The sequence below is a fragment of the Parambassis ranga genome, unplaced genomic scaffold (genome assembly GCF_900634625.1).
Source record: "Parambassis ranga unplaced genomic scaffold, fParRan2.1 scaffold_24_arrow_ctg1, whole genome shotgun sequence".
NCBI lineage: Eukaryota > Metazoa > Chordata > Actinopteri > Ambassidae > Parambassis > Parambassis ranga.
In genome coordinates this window covers 1,008,499-1,023,681 of record NW_021144797.1, presented here as the reverse complement: position 1 = coordinate 1,023,681, position 15,183 = coordinate 1,008,499, and positions in this window count along the sequence as shown.

The window sequence follows — 15,183 nt, the reverse complement described above, 5'->3', positions numbered from 1 at the left end:
ACTAAAAACTAAAGATATATATAAAGTGTAAAAAGGCACACACAAAATGAAGGCACAATGCAGTGAGAGTGCAGTGGTGTCAGGGAAGGGGGAGAGAGTGGGGCACAGCAGGGAGAGAGTTCAGCTTCCTGACAGCCTGGTGGATGAAGCTGTCCCTCATCTTTCCTGATGGCAGCAGACTAAAGAAGCGGTGTAAAGGGTGGGTGGGGTCTCCTGTGATGCAGAGGGCCTTTCGGGTGAGACGGCTGTCGTAGAGGTCTTGGAGGGAGGGGAGAGGGATGCCGATGATCCTCTCAGCTGCTCTCACTATGCGATGAAGCGTCTTCCTGCAGGTGGCGGTGCAGGCTCCGTACCACAGTGATGCAGCTGGACAGGATGCTCTCAACAGCCCCTCTGTAGAAGGTGCACAGGATGGAGGGAGGGGCTCTGGCTCTTTTGAGCTTGCGGAGGAAGTAGAGGTGCTGCTGTGCCTTCTTGGTCAGGGATGCAGTGTTGTTAGTCCAGGAGAGGTCCTCAGTGATGTGCACACCCAGGAACTTGGTGCTGCTCACCTGCTCCACAGCAGCACCGTCGATGGTCAGAGGGGTGTGCTGACTGTGTGCTCTCCTGTAGTCCACAACCATCTCCTTTGTCTTCTCCACATTCAGGGATAGGTTGTGGTCTCTGCACCACTCGGCCAGAAGGTTCACCTCATTCCTGTAGTTTGTTTCATCTCCACCGGAGATGAGACCCACCACAGTTGTGTCGTCCGCAAACTTCACAAAGATGTTGGAGTTGTGTGTTGGCATGCAGTCATGGGTCAGCAGAGTGAAGAGGAGGGGGCTCAGCACACATCCTTGGGGAGCCCCGGTGTTCATTGTGATGGTGCTGGATGTGTTTTTGCTGACCCGCACTGTCTGAGGTCTCCCGGTGAGGAAGTCCAGCAGCCAGTTGCACAGCAAGGAGTTCAGCCCCAGCTGGTCCAGTTTGTTGATGAGCTGCTGCGGGATGATGGTGTTGAATGCTGAGCTGAAGTCTATGAACAGCATTCGAACGTATGAGTCTTTATTTTCCAGGTGGGTGAGAGCTGTGTGGAGTGCTGTGGAAACAGCATCACTGGTTGACCGGTTGGGCCGATATGCAAACTGGAAGGGGTCCAGGGAGGGAGGAAGGGCTGTCTTGATGTGTTTCATGACTAACCGTTCAAAGCACTTCATGATGATGGGTGTGAGTGCTACTGGACGGTAGTCATTGAAGCAGGCGGGGGTGGACTTCTTCGGCACAGGGATGATTGTGGTGGCTTTGAAGCAGGTGGGGACAACAGCCTGGCTCAGTGAGATGTTGAAGATGTCTGTAAACACCTCAGCGAGCTCCTCAGCACAGTCTCTGAGCACACGGCCAGGTATGTTGTCAGGACCAGGAGCTTTGCGTGCGTTGATCTGGCTGAGAGATGTCTTCACGCTGGCTCGGGACAGGGAACATACCTGGTCAGTGGGAGAGGATGTGATGTTTTGTGCAGTGAGTGCTGTTGGAATCTCTGCAGATGTGATGATAAAACTCTGTAATAAGCATGTTGCACTTATGAAAAATACAAATTCAAATACAAAATTATATTTGCAGAGATTCTAAACTTTTTTTCAGCCTTTCAAAAATTTTTTCAGGTTCAGATTATGGCAGGATTCTAATCCCATATATCATCAGTTAATAAATAATAATTATAACAGCAAAGGACAGCAGGGAATGATGCAGGCAGTAAGCATCTATGCACTTTTTGACCCGAAAAGAAAGAGCCACATATCTGGTTCTGACATATGTAATAGAATCCTTCAAGAGCTGTCAAGAACACTGTTGCTGACCACCTGTATTCCAGAGTTATGGCCATTTAGATTCCAGAGGTCAAAAGGTCAAGGTGAGTTTGGGGCTCTCTAACTTGGCTTAGAATAGGAGGAGAGTGTTGGTTCACATGTACATTTACTCAGCTCATCAAGACCTTGTAGATGCCTCAGTTTAGGCTGTGCCCCCAAAAATGGCAGAGATGGTATTTTCATGTCAGGGTCATCATCTGAAACAGGGAGCTGCATGTCTCTTGGGGTAAAGTTAGTTCATCCTCCAACAACACTTTTTCAGTGTCACTCTGCTTCATCTCCAGAATAATAGTGTAAAGTCAATGAATAATGTGTAATTACTGTATATACTTCCTGTATCTATAAGTACTGTATACTGTATGTATGGATTAGGTACATTCTGTGCAAGTATAAGGTACTGAATATTTGAATAATAATGATTTAATACCAATAAGAAAAGTACCTTTATGTTATTTTAGTCATATGAATCTGACAAGAAACACACAAACACATGCAAATCAATGTGCTTTATTAATGAAAGCACTGCATCAAATATCATTTAAACGTGCAGAAATAGTTCCTGCTTGCTCTGAAAAGGTGTCAGAAATCAAATGATAGAATGTCATGGCTCATATGTGTATCTACATCAGACATTAGTTTAGCAGTGTCCATTACATGTCCTCCTCATCAGACTCCGGGCTACTGAACCCACGGTCATCCATGTCCTCAAAGTCCTCTGGTGGCTCGCATCTGCAGTCACCATCAATAGCAGCTGCACCTCTGTGTGCATTTGCTGCTTGTTCCTCTCGATGCTTAAGTGAATGCCACCTCCGATTAAGGACACCATTGAATCCACGAACAGCATCCTCTGTCAGGTCCCCCAGATCCCTAGGAAAACAAAATAGTGATACATCACACAAGATGAAAGTGCTTGGGCACGTTAACTAATGTGTTCATAAATAGAAATGAGTGAACTATATTTTTATATCTAGAATATATTTCACTCATTCATTAAATACAAACACCTAATGTTTGCAAATCACAATTCATAATACAGTCATTATGACCCATTGATAGTTGTGATGCTTTCCAAAGTCTGTCCTTTGAGCCACTCCACTTGTTGCACTTCCTTGAGGAGGGACTGGAGCTGCTGAGACATCTCCTTCACCAGGATCATTTGCTCCTCCTCCAACGCTTCAGCAGCATTACCTGGTCAAAGACGGACCTCTCCAACCTGAAGGTGTTGCCTTTACAATAAAAATGTTTATTTTTATCATTATAGACATTAAAAATAAAATAGGGAGTTGGTGTATACCAGTTATACCTTCTCCTGGTCTCTCCCAAGGCAGGATGTAGCCTTCTGTCAGACTACAAGCGAAGTCCACATCAACTGGATCAACGGTCAGTAGGGTGTTGTACTGTAAGACCTTTTCATGCAGCTTCTTCTTCAGCTCTGTTATTGTCTTTCTTTTGGTTTGTCTTGCCTGCCTGCTATCTGAAAACACAAAGACACATGTGCCATATTTCTTTCTTTGTTTAAATAACTAGGTATGCCAGCACACCATGGTGGCCATGTAGGCTTTGCTTTTTAAGCAGGTTACAGTGAGGCTCTCAGTGTCAGCTCTCAGGTCTTCATACACCCTGGAGAGTAGACTCTCTCTAAATGGGTCAAACAAAACAACTAGACAAGAACTACAATCAATGACAGTCTCATTTACTTCATATAGATGTGAAGTATTGTACGTTTCACCCAGAACTGCTGCTTGACATGGGAAACCCACTGCTGTATGGTCTCCTCACCAAGACTGTGTTCAGCCTTTATGTTGCAGAGGGCAGCAGTTTCCAGTTTTGCTCTTTTCTCTGTGATCTTGAAAAACACACAGGAAATATTGAAATAATAATAATAAATAAAACACCCAATTATTGAATACAAATACAACTAGCCCTTACCTTGACATATCTGTGGGCCAACACTTGATGAAGGTCATCTCTCTTCGTCTGTTCCGTTAACTCTTCCTAATAAAAATAAAACACGCCACCACGAGGCAAAACATGAGACTTCATATCAGAAAGGCCCTGAAATACTGCTACACTTGGAATTCTAGTAGAGTGTAGAGTTATACCAACCTGCTTTAGTCATGGAGAAGACTGAAGCGAGGCGTCTGTTGATGCTGCTGCAACAGCCGGACTCTGGGACAAAGTGACGTCAGCAGATGTCGGGTTGTCCTCTGAGTCTCTGAAGCAACATGCGGCTCAGCTGGAAAACAGCTTCTGATGGAGCTCTGATAGTCTGACTTCATCTCTGAGAGGAAGAAGAGGGAGAAGCCGCTGCGCAGCGCGCGGACTCTCTCCAGCAGCAAAGTGCAGAGATCATCAGAGCTCCACATGAGCTGAACATGAAGAGACACAGTCCGCTAGCAGCTCCTTCACTGTCGGCCTGCAGCGCTGCTCCCACACTCATCTGGACTCTTTCATCCACACACAGAAAACACGAGCGGAACATTCAGCCTGCAGAGGAGCTGCCTTGGATTGAGTCTCCGCGGTTCTCATGGTGTGTTCAAGGACCGCCTCCTATGGCGCCAAATCGGGGTCATAAGTTTTGTTCACCTGAAAAAATAAAATTCATTCAAACACTAAAATTTGAAACTGAACATTTATGTTTTGATGTTGATTTTTTTCAGTTCAAAATTCTTTTTGAATCAACTTTGAAATTCTTTTGAATAAGGTTCAATCAGGTTTCATTTCAATAATTATTTTCATATTTACCAACAACAACAAGAGTATCCACGTCAAGTTCGTTTGATTACCAATTAAACAGACACTCAGAAAAACTGGTAAATGGAATAAAACCTGCATAAAACGCAGAAAGCTGCCGACCAGAGCCTGTTAGCATCACGTTAGCATCACGTTAGCAAACGTAGCCTGGTGAAAGCTGACAGCGTCTTCTCCTACTGGCAAAACATTCAGCTCAACAAGTAACTGAACGCTGAGTAAACTGGCTACGCAGTGATGAAACATACTAATAATAAAAAACTCATACATGATCAGCCTACCTGTCTGGAAGTACTGTGGCCACCGCAGCGTAGCATGTAGCCGCTTCTGCTCGGCCAGTCGTCGCCAGGTGAAGTCGTACCGATAACCACTCTTGTCTCACATCTTTCTGCATCAAGACATTTTCTGGTTGTGGCTTTTCCGACTCACTGGTAATTTCTCTGCCATATTGCGCCGTATTCGGTGTTTTCACCAGTTGAGTCTCGCTGTAACTCAGCACTGACGCTCATTACTTCTCTGGTCCACGGTTTGAGGAGCCGCGGACACTTCAAGCTCTCTCTCCGTGGATGCAGCGGGCCAGCTGGATGTCTTTGGGCGTGATGGTGAGCCTCATGGCGTGGATGGCGCACAGGTTGGTGTCCTCGAACAGGCCGACCAGGTGCTGGCCTCCTGCAGAGCCATGACAGCGGAGCTCTGGAAGTAGTCAGCTCCATGTTTGATTATTCTAGATGCTTTAAGGCTGTGAACCCCTCACTGCACACTTTAAACTCCGTTCTCTCTGTTTAAACACTGTCAGAGTTCAAACCTTCGTAGGAAATAAGTCCAGTATTACAGAATGAAACCAAAGATCAAACCTGTTTTCAGCAGCATTCTGCATTCTGGAGATGGACTGACACTGGTCTACGGACTATCCGGACCAGAACTCAATGAGCTGTAAGAGAAAAACAAGGTGAGAGGTGAACTGGTTATAGGAGGGACCACTGTAATGCAAACATGTGATTTGCTGATTCTGGTGTTTTTAGGTTTTGATTTAAATTCCACAAAATCATTTATTTGCATTCAATTATTTTTGATTGTAACCATATATAATTCATACTTCTGTCTGTGTTCTAAGAGTCTTAAAAATATGTGGTTTCCTTTATTTACAGTGTGCATGTGTGAAGTATACAAGGTTATTTACGCAATGACATGATACAGACCATGTATGTATTTGATTATATAAGCTTACACTTAGAGAAAAACACATCTATAACTCTTATAGAGAGTTAGGGAGGAACTCTCTGATGCGGTGAAGGCCGAAGCACTAGGAGGTACGGATGTAACATAATTCATCCAACATAGAAGGGGCAAAGTATTTCATAGTCATAAATATGTTAGACCAATTATGATAATTAGTAGGTGGAGATAAAGGGGCAACATGTCCCAATATGGGAATACCTACGAGGGTCTTGAAGAACTGTTTATCTATTATGCAAATGTACCTCAACTTTCAATAAAACAAGCCTGTGTCCAGGGGAGGGGCAGAACACTTATGGACGGGAGTGAAGCAGACTGAAAGGCCTGTGTTCACTAGGTGTTCTCCCTTTTGCAAAAGGTGAAACTACAAAACCCAGGGTATTTTCTTTCACTCAATGTTCTGAATACAGGAGACGGAATCTGACAATCCGGGGTGACCAGGGAAGGTCACGACACATGTCATGTGACTTATGAACGTACAGTTTGTGCATATATATAAACAGTTTGATTTCCAGGTTGATGCAGCAACAGCTGCTGCTCTGACACCATTGTTCATGTCTTCCTCTCTCTGCACTGTGAACACACACACCTGAATGCTGCAGAGCATCTTCTTCTTTCCTGCTAAATAAATAATGGCCCTGTGGTCTGGTGGTGTCGGTTCACCTTGGACAGCGATGGACAGGAGGACAGGAAGGTCCTCTGCTCTCAGCTGGGACCTGTGTGTGTCTGGGTGCACACACACCTGCAGTCTGCCCACAGTTACTGACGTAGCCACTCCGTCACACCCCAGCTGACACATGACCGCACCAGGTGGCTGCTGCTATGACAGATGGTGGTTGTCAGCATTCCTCGTTAGTATAGTGGATAGTATCTCCGCCTGTCACGCGGAAGACCGGGGTTCGATTCCCTGACGGGGAGAAAGACTTTTACCACCAGATAGGATGATACTGACCCTGTACATTGCTGCTGCAATAGAAAACATTTCCCAGTTTGGGATAAATAAAGTATTTGTTCTGTTCTGTTCTGTTCGTCTTGTGTCTTGTGAGCTTTAGATTATATTATTTCTTGGGCTCTATGCTCTAAGTGTCTTAAAAATATATGATTTCCTTTATTTACAGTCGTGCCATGTGACTTTACTTATGCAACATGTATGATAATGTTCTGTCTCCTCTCGTTTACAGACTGTCTGGAGGACACACAGAGTGGACATGGGTCACAGAGTGCTGCTGCTGTTTGTGTCTCTGCAGCATGGGCAGCTGCTCCTGCTCCACTCGTCACCGGCTGATTGTTCACACCTGTGATCAGTCATCAGCCAATCCTGCTGCAGCTTCCATCTAGTATATGTGTCCAATGGAAGCTGAGCAACATGTCAGCCACACACATAGAAACACTACACATAGTTTGTCATATAAATAACATGGATTGAATCATGTTGTACAGTCAATGGAAACAAAAAGCACTGAGAGTGGTGCTGGTAGTGCAGCAGTGGATGGAGGCTGAAGTGCTGCCACCTAGTGTCAATATTTGGTATTAACTCTGACTACATATTCCACCTTTAACTCTCTGCCATATATACTGTGCCATGTGTGAAGTGATAATAAAATGTGAATGTGAATTTATTGTAAAGAACTTTACTTATTATCCCTGTTATAAGTGAGCAGTGTGTGTGTGTGTTTGATGGAGTGTGTAATGTCTGCTCAGTGTTACTGATGCTGCTGTGTGTGATCTGAAAACTGATCAAACTGTGATGTGTCTGATGCTGACAGAAGAATCAGAGGTCAGACAGTCGGATCCTCCTCTGTGACACCTTTAACATCATATCAGAAATCTCTGTCTGCTTCTGGTACATGCAGCTGATCACCAGCAGGGGGCTCACTGCTTTGCTGTCACTCAGTGTAACAATGGAACTGTTAGAATGATGGTGCGGCTCACACAGGTGTGTGTGGTTGAGGTTAATCAGTGCAACAATGTCAGCTTCTCTCTACAGACTGTGAGAGAAACAGTCTGACTGAAGACAGGAGGAGGCAGAAATGTCACTGTGTGGATGTCAGCTGCCAGAAAACACCACAGAAGAAGAAGAAGAGGCAGAGGAAGAAGAAGAACAGAGAGGGGAAAGTGTTTGTGGTGACAGTGGATTGGAGTAAAGCTCAGCTGCTACAACAGAACAGTTTCTGAACACATGTGTAGCCACCAAAACTACACCTGGTACAACAAAGGATCACAGTGAGTGGAGGACCAAGGCTGGAACCAGAGGACCAGAGCTGAGCTCTGGAGGCCAGAGAAGTCCTCCTGATTGAAGCTGAAATGAAACAGTCAAGATGTGAGTGAAGTCCAGACTTTCTGCTTTAATTCAAGTGTTTGGACAAAAGTGTGGCATTAACCATTCGGGAGCTGTAGACATTTTCATACACACACATTTCTGCTGGCTCATATATAATGGAACAAAGGGCTGACAAGCAGCTGCATGTCCAGGTGAGTCCTGTTCCTGGTTCCTCCATGACTAATCCAGCAGATCAAAGTCCTGGAGGTGGTTCTGAGTGCTACATTTACATTTGGTAGCTGTTCACTGGAGCTCTGAACCCTTCATCAGGTGTGCCGTGTGGAATGATCCCATCACACTTCATCGGTATGAAGCGTGTTATTGAGTTATGGTAAATACTTACATCTATGCCAGCCACTTGTGTGGCAACATGTCGTCCCAATCTTATATTCATGCAGCCACATTGTGTTCTATATACAGCTATACCTTCTTACACTGCAAAAAAGGAATTTCAGGAAAGTAAAAAAAGCCTTGTATCAAGGAAATGAGTCTTAATGTTTGTCCAGAAAGAATATTAATCTCATCAAGCTTGTTCTACATTAGATTTTATATCTCATTTTAGGAAGGTATGGTAAGTTTTTCTTGATATTTCAGCTAATTTTGAGGTAAAAAGAACCAGAAACAGATGAAAACATGTTTTATAATAAATCCCAGTGGAGCAACAAGACTTATTATAAGAGTAAGACCATTCACACAACTCCTCAATTTAAGAAAAAAGAAGAACAAGAACAATGAACTTTTTATTATTATCATAGCAGACAGTATTATGCTGCTGCAGCTCAAAACAATATATAATATAACGACCAGTTAATTACATAGATGTTGCTCACGAGTCCAAACTCAGGTAAATCACTGGAATTAACAGCAGTTACAAGTAATGTCTTCTCCGTACATATTTATTACCATTTAGATGAATCCATTCAACAGACACTGCATTGTTTGTGTCATCATTTCCGAGGAAAGCCCTTGTTTTTCTTTCAAATATGACATGCTGCGTATTTCTGAAGTTGGTCCCGATGCACACTCATTGAAAAACATTGGGTGTTCAGGATGACTTACATTTTGACAACACTCATACATTTGATTATGCCTTACTAAAGACCTTTGCAGCCCACTGTTTGAAAAAACAATGTATTGATTCAAACCTCATGCACATGTGACGGACCATCGGTCCCAGGAGTTCTATCTGCGATGGAGCATGAATCAGATATAAATATTGTTATCAGGGAAAAGACATTTCAGATGTTTTAAATGCTGTTCAGTCTCTTTAACCTGCTAATTGTCTGTAGACCAATGACAGGAGCAAACACCATCTGAACACTTTCTATGAGGTCAAGGATGAATTTGTAGTACTCAGTATCTTTAGCTGTATCAATAATAAATGAACAGTCATTTGGCCTGAGGATTGCTTCAGTTTACTGTCACTTGAAGCTAATGTGCTGTAAGCTATAGGGCTTGGTTTGTCTCTGACATCAAGCGGAGAGTAGGGAAATCCAGTTAATGCAGTATTGAGGGCATCCAAGTCTAGTTGACCTAAAAGAACTGAATGTTTAACACACACTTTATTTCTAATGGAGCAATGCCTTCAAGAATTACATGCATCATATCCTGAGGTGTTTGTTCAATCAAGTTAAAGGCTGGAAATTCTACCAGCTTGCTCTTCCTGTTGATGCCAAATGTAGTCTTTAAACTGTTCCTAAGATCCTCTGTATTTGCTTCTCAATGTCACTGCACTGCCGAACATGTCTTTCTAGTGTCCTTAGTTCAAAGTTGTCTTGGTCAAAATACATTTGCGTGTCCTTAAATGAACATTCACACTGCCGGCACTTACTCTAGGCTGAACCAACAGCCTCTTTAAATCCACAAAGCTCATGTTGTGCTAAGGTGTCTCCACATATCGACACTAATGCTCCAGATATTTCACGTTCACCAGCTGCAGTCTGAATATTAACACCATCATATAGCATTTTCAAGTCCTCATACAACCTGCCCAAAATTCCATCCACTCCACAATCAGACAACTCACTCTTCTTTGCAACAGCCAGTAGACGGATTGCAGCAGGTTTTGATCCATATTTTGGATGAATGTTTCCTAATGTGTAATAAAACATCAGCAACTTATTCTGGGGAGCATGAGATCCAAGTGCATTGCAGATTTCAAATAATGATCTGTAAAGCAGAAGGTGGGGCTGAAAATAAAGGCTGTGATTTCATGAGCTCTCCATCTATGATGTCATAGAGAGAGCCACGTCTGTATTTTTGTGGCTCATCTATCAGTTGTAACACTTTTGGATGGGACAATAACTGTTCTGAACTTGTAATCAGAGGTATGTAATGAAAACATTCAGGAACTGTGGCAAGAACCCTTTTTGTCCCTTTTTTCTGCAGCAGGCGGTATAGCCAACAGAAAGCTCCTCTGACTCCACACACTTGACATTGTTCTTAATCACATTGTCCTGCCTGTATGCTGTCCAAACAGATGTGAATGGATCCTCAATCCGGTCCAATACTGCCAACGCTTCCTTTTCAAGTTCACTTCCCTGATGTTGAAATACAGTTTGTAGCTGACTCCTCAGACTAGTCACCAACAGAGCTTGATATTGCTGCATTGCTGCCAAGACATCATTCACACCTCTGCAGAACAGACAAGAAATAAGAGCAAATTAAATACAAACAGTCCATGTTTTTAATTTATTAGCATGCAATCTCTATTACAAAGTGTATTATATTAACATCCAAACAATGATGCTATTTAACTCATTATTAAGGCATTCAAAGTACATTCAAATCCTAATTAGATAGCAGAGAGCAAATACAAGGAATTATTAAACATCACATCTCATAGAGAAATATGCTGCAGCTCATTGACTAATAGGGTCACTGTAAATGTATTTTTTATTTTCAATATATATACACAATATTTGAAACACAATGTTTTCAATTGCAGGCATCAGCCCAGATGTGCACCATTCAGTGAGAGTTAGGCTTGTCCTTGACATGCAGATAATCAACAGAGCCACAAATCAAAACAGATGTAATAATGTTGTATGTAGACAGACCTGTGAAAGATGGTGCTTTCTCTTGCAGTCAACATAACAGCAGTAGCTTGTCTGGTCAGACGGTTACACCTGATGTCCTCCTTAAAAAGAAAATCACTGTTCCTCCACACAAAACATGATGCTGTTATTAAACTGGACAGGACTCACCTCTGACTGACTTGATGCAGAGAGTCTACAGGAAGACATGACCCCGTTTCCAGCACTGCTTCATCCGTTCGCTCACTGGTTTCCCCCGTCGCTCAGCTGGACTGTATGCCCACACGGTTCTGTTCACCTGATGAAGCTGCTGTTGTCTTCTCTCCCTGTGAATGGTTGCTGCCATGTTCAAGGTGTTCGCGGTGGTTTCTTCGAATGTGACCATAGTGAGTTGTAGACTCCATATTCTTTGGTGCATCCATCAATTCCACAAACAAAGTCCGGACTACGACTATGAGCAGTATTTATATGACTCAATGAAGACTTGAGAGTGAGAGCTACAAACACAAAGCAGATAACACAGCGCCAAATCATTCCCTGTTTTTACCCTTAGCTAGCAGCTAGCTGCCTGCTCTGCATGAAGCCGACCTGCTGACACGTCATGATGAAGGTACGTACCACAATTCCATGTCTTATAACAACAGAAACCACTTACTATTTATCAATTATCCAGATATGCCGATATATTATGAAGCAATATGACCTTATTTACGTGAATATAGTTTGTAAAAATGCAAATTAAACGTATTTAGGCTTAGTGCCCCTCCCCGCTCCCTCTTGGAATATGGTACATTCCACCCTGTCGCGCGTTACATTTAAGTCATAAGTCACAGAGAGCAGGACTCCACCTGCGCTTTTTGTGATTTTTGCATTTCTCTCTCTCTCTCCCAGTCACCGTCTATGTCATTCGCCCATGTGTTTTTTGCAAATTATGCGAAAACCGTACGTCGAATTGGGAAAAATAGCACAGGTGTCCCGATATAGCCGGACGTCCTGTAAAAGTTTCAGGTCGCTCACGTCAAAGCTGTGGGGCTAGTTACGCGCCAAATTGTGTCTGGAAGAAGGAGAATAATAAAGAAGTATGAGCAATAACAATAGTGGAACAATGCACTAGAACAGTGCGACACGGCTCTAGTGCATTGGCCCACTAATGAAAAACAAACAGCTGAATGACAAGAGCAGTATGAAGTCATGACCTTAAAGAATAGTCTGTGAATACACCATATGAAAGGTCAGAGGCTGGAATAAAACCATAAGACTATAAAAAACACAGACTGTGTGATTTGAATGTGGAAAAGTAGTAGTAGTAGTTTAGTAGTATATAGTTTGTATGCCTCTGTGTGTCAGCTTGTCACCATGGTAACAGCCCTGGCTGCCTAATTAAGCCCTAATTAAGACACCTGTGTGACACCTGGCATCAGATCTGATCTGCAGATTTGACAACAATGTATCATCAGCCAAATAATACCGTGTACTGTAACTTTAATTAGGCTAAACTATAGAAACATCAAGTCAGTCTTTACACATGCTGTCCTAACGGACACACCATGTTTGCTTCTTCTTTTTATAATCATCAAAGTAATAACCTGAAGTGTCTTAAACATTTTACAAATACATGCACTAAATTGTGATGATTAAACTAAAGAAATGATGCTGTTATTCTATATGACCAGCAGGTGGCAGAAGAGACTCAGAAACAAGCAGCCTATAGGCCGACTAGCTTGGCTGCTGACAGTTGGCATGGAGGGAGCCTCTCCATAGGATCCTTTACTTACCTTTGAATCTTGTGCCTGACTTTGTATCAACGTGACATCATTATCTTATTAGTTTGATTGCTGCAAAGCAATATATGGTAACACTGGACTCGTTTTATATCTAATAGTCTGAATTATTGTGGGCAGCAGTGGCGCAGCGGTATAGCAGGGTTGTCCTGTAACCAGAAGGTTGGTGGTTCGATCCCAACTCCTCCCTAGTCACTGTTGTGTGTCCTTGGGCAAGACACTTACCTGCATAGCCTCCAGTGTACTCACTGGTGTATGGCGCTCTTTGCTGGGCTGCCTTGAGCAATTTCCCCATTGTGGGACTAATAAAGGTTTCAATTATTATTATTATTATTGGTGTGAGTGTGTCAGACTATTAATAATTTCACCAGCATCCTTCCACGATTAATTCCTGGTGGACAACATCCATCTATCCATCATCTGAACCTGCTTCGTCAGGGTCACTGGGGGCTGGAGCCTATCCCTGTATCCATAGGTGAGGTGCTCATGTACACTGGACTGGTTAGAAAACAAAGATGTTTAAATACAAACGTAAGTTTGTCCAAATCTGACATAATATGCCTACTGGGTGTATTGTGTATATGCAGCTTATGTATATAATGTACAACATTTATACAACAAATAGAAACAAATACATAAATACAGTCACAAAAATGTCTTTATTTAGTGTGACATATTGCACAAGTCACAGCTCCAAGGGGACAGAGGAAAAACAGCTACACCCAAATTCTCTGTTGCTGCTCTGCTCTCTGCTTGCTCTTCTCCTGTCCTGTGTTTTATGCTATGATATATAAGCATAGCATAATTGAGCATAGTTTCAATGAGCAGGTTTTCAGAGTTATGATACATGATATGCTCTCTGTATCTTCCCTGTAAGGACCCATACATTATTCTAACAAATGCTGCTGGCCTCAGGCACCTCTGCTTTTTCAAAATACAGTGTTTAACTATTCCAAACCATCTCTCCATGTGGCAGTTTGTGTCTCTGGTTTTGGTTGTGATTTGTTGTTTGGTCACATGCATCCCTTTTCACATGTCTCAACATGAGACCACTCCAAAGGGGAAATATGCCAAGGCAGTTGTCAAAGAGAACATCAAGGACGGCAGGACAGAAGTAGGGAATGTCTTCAGGAAGTGAGGTCTCTGAATCCTCTTCCATTTCTGTCTGTACTTCCTCCAAGATGCTCTTAAACACATGTGTAAAGGGAGATCCTCCAACAATGGTGTTGACATTTCTTCTTTGTTTGTCATCTTCCAGAGCTAGGGGTGTGTCAGCATTTCCTGTTTGTTCCATGTCTGGAATGATGTTTGTTTTAATCAAGTCATGCAATGTCTCAAGATGTTTCTGGACACAACTGCTCTTGTGTTTGGCTTTTAACACACGGCAGAGAGAACGGAAGATGGTGAGTGCTGCAGCCATTTAAGTACTGTTTTGCAACCTAGCAAATGCAATTGTGGCAAAACTTTTCAAGTTCTTATCTGCAGTTTTTTTTCCCAATTGCCTTACTGACAGCTTTAATCACATGTGCAGAGCATATGCACAAGACTGTGAATGTTTGTATGTCCTTCTCTGTCTTCCATTCAGAACACATTGCAAAAGCTCTGTCTAAATAGCTGTCAATGCTCTCCCCATTGAATGATAACAGCACACTCTGCAGTAGTGCCCAACTGTTATCTGTTTCAACCTGTTTTACGTTCAGGGTTGTGTATTGTGATACTTTTCTGAGTGTATTGTGATACTTTTCACTCCATCCTACTGTAGCCAGAAAGTAGGACGGAGTGTTCATTGGTCATCATTTCACAGACTGGGAGGGGGGTGCATTTTGACCACATCCTGGAAGGGTTACGGCATAGTATAGCAGTCGTTTACTTTGATTAGGGACCTTAGATACCACATTCCCTGTAGCATCTAGATATACAGCCACATTTTTTTCCCGCATGAGGATGCTTACTCCAGTCTCTGTGTACATATGTACTCCAAATGGATCAACCTGGTAATGCTGTATATATCCAGGCACCTTGTGAAACTTAAAATCACATTCCTTCATGAGAGACTGGGTGAGATACATCTCCATTAAAACATCCTCATGAAGTCTTTCTCTTTTTCCAGCCTCATAATGTGTATTTTTAAGCACATTTTGTTCAGGCTGTGGGTCATGTTTCCTGTTGATGAAGATTCTCAGTCATCCAGGTCATCATACGTAGAGAAGATTGAA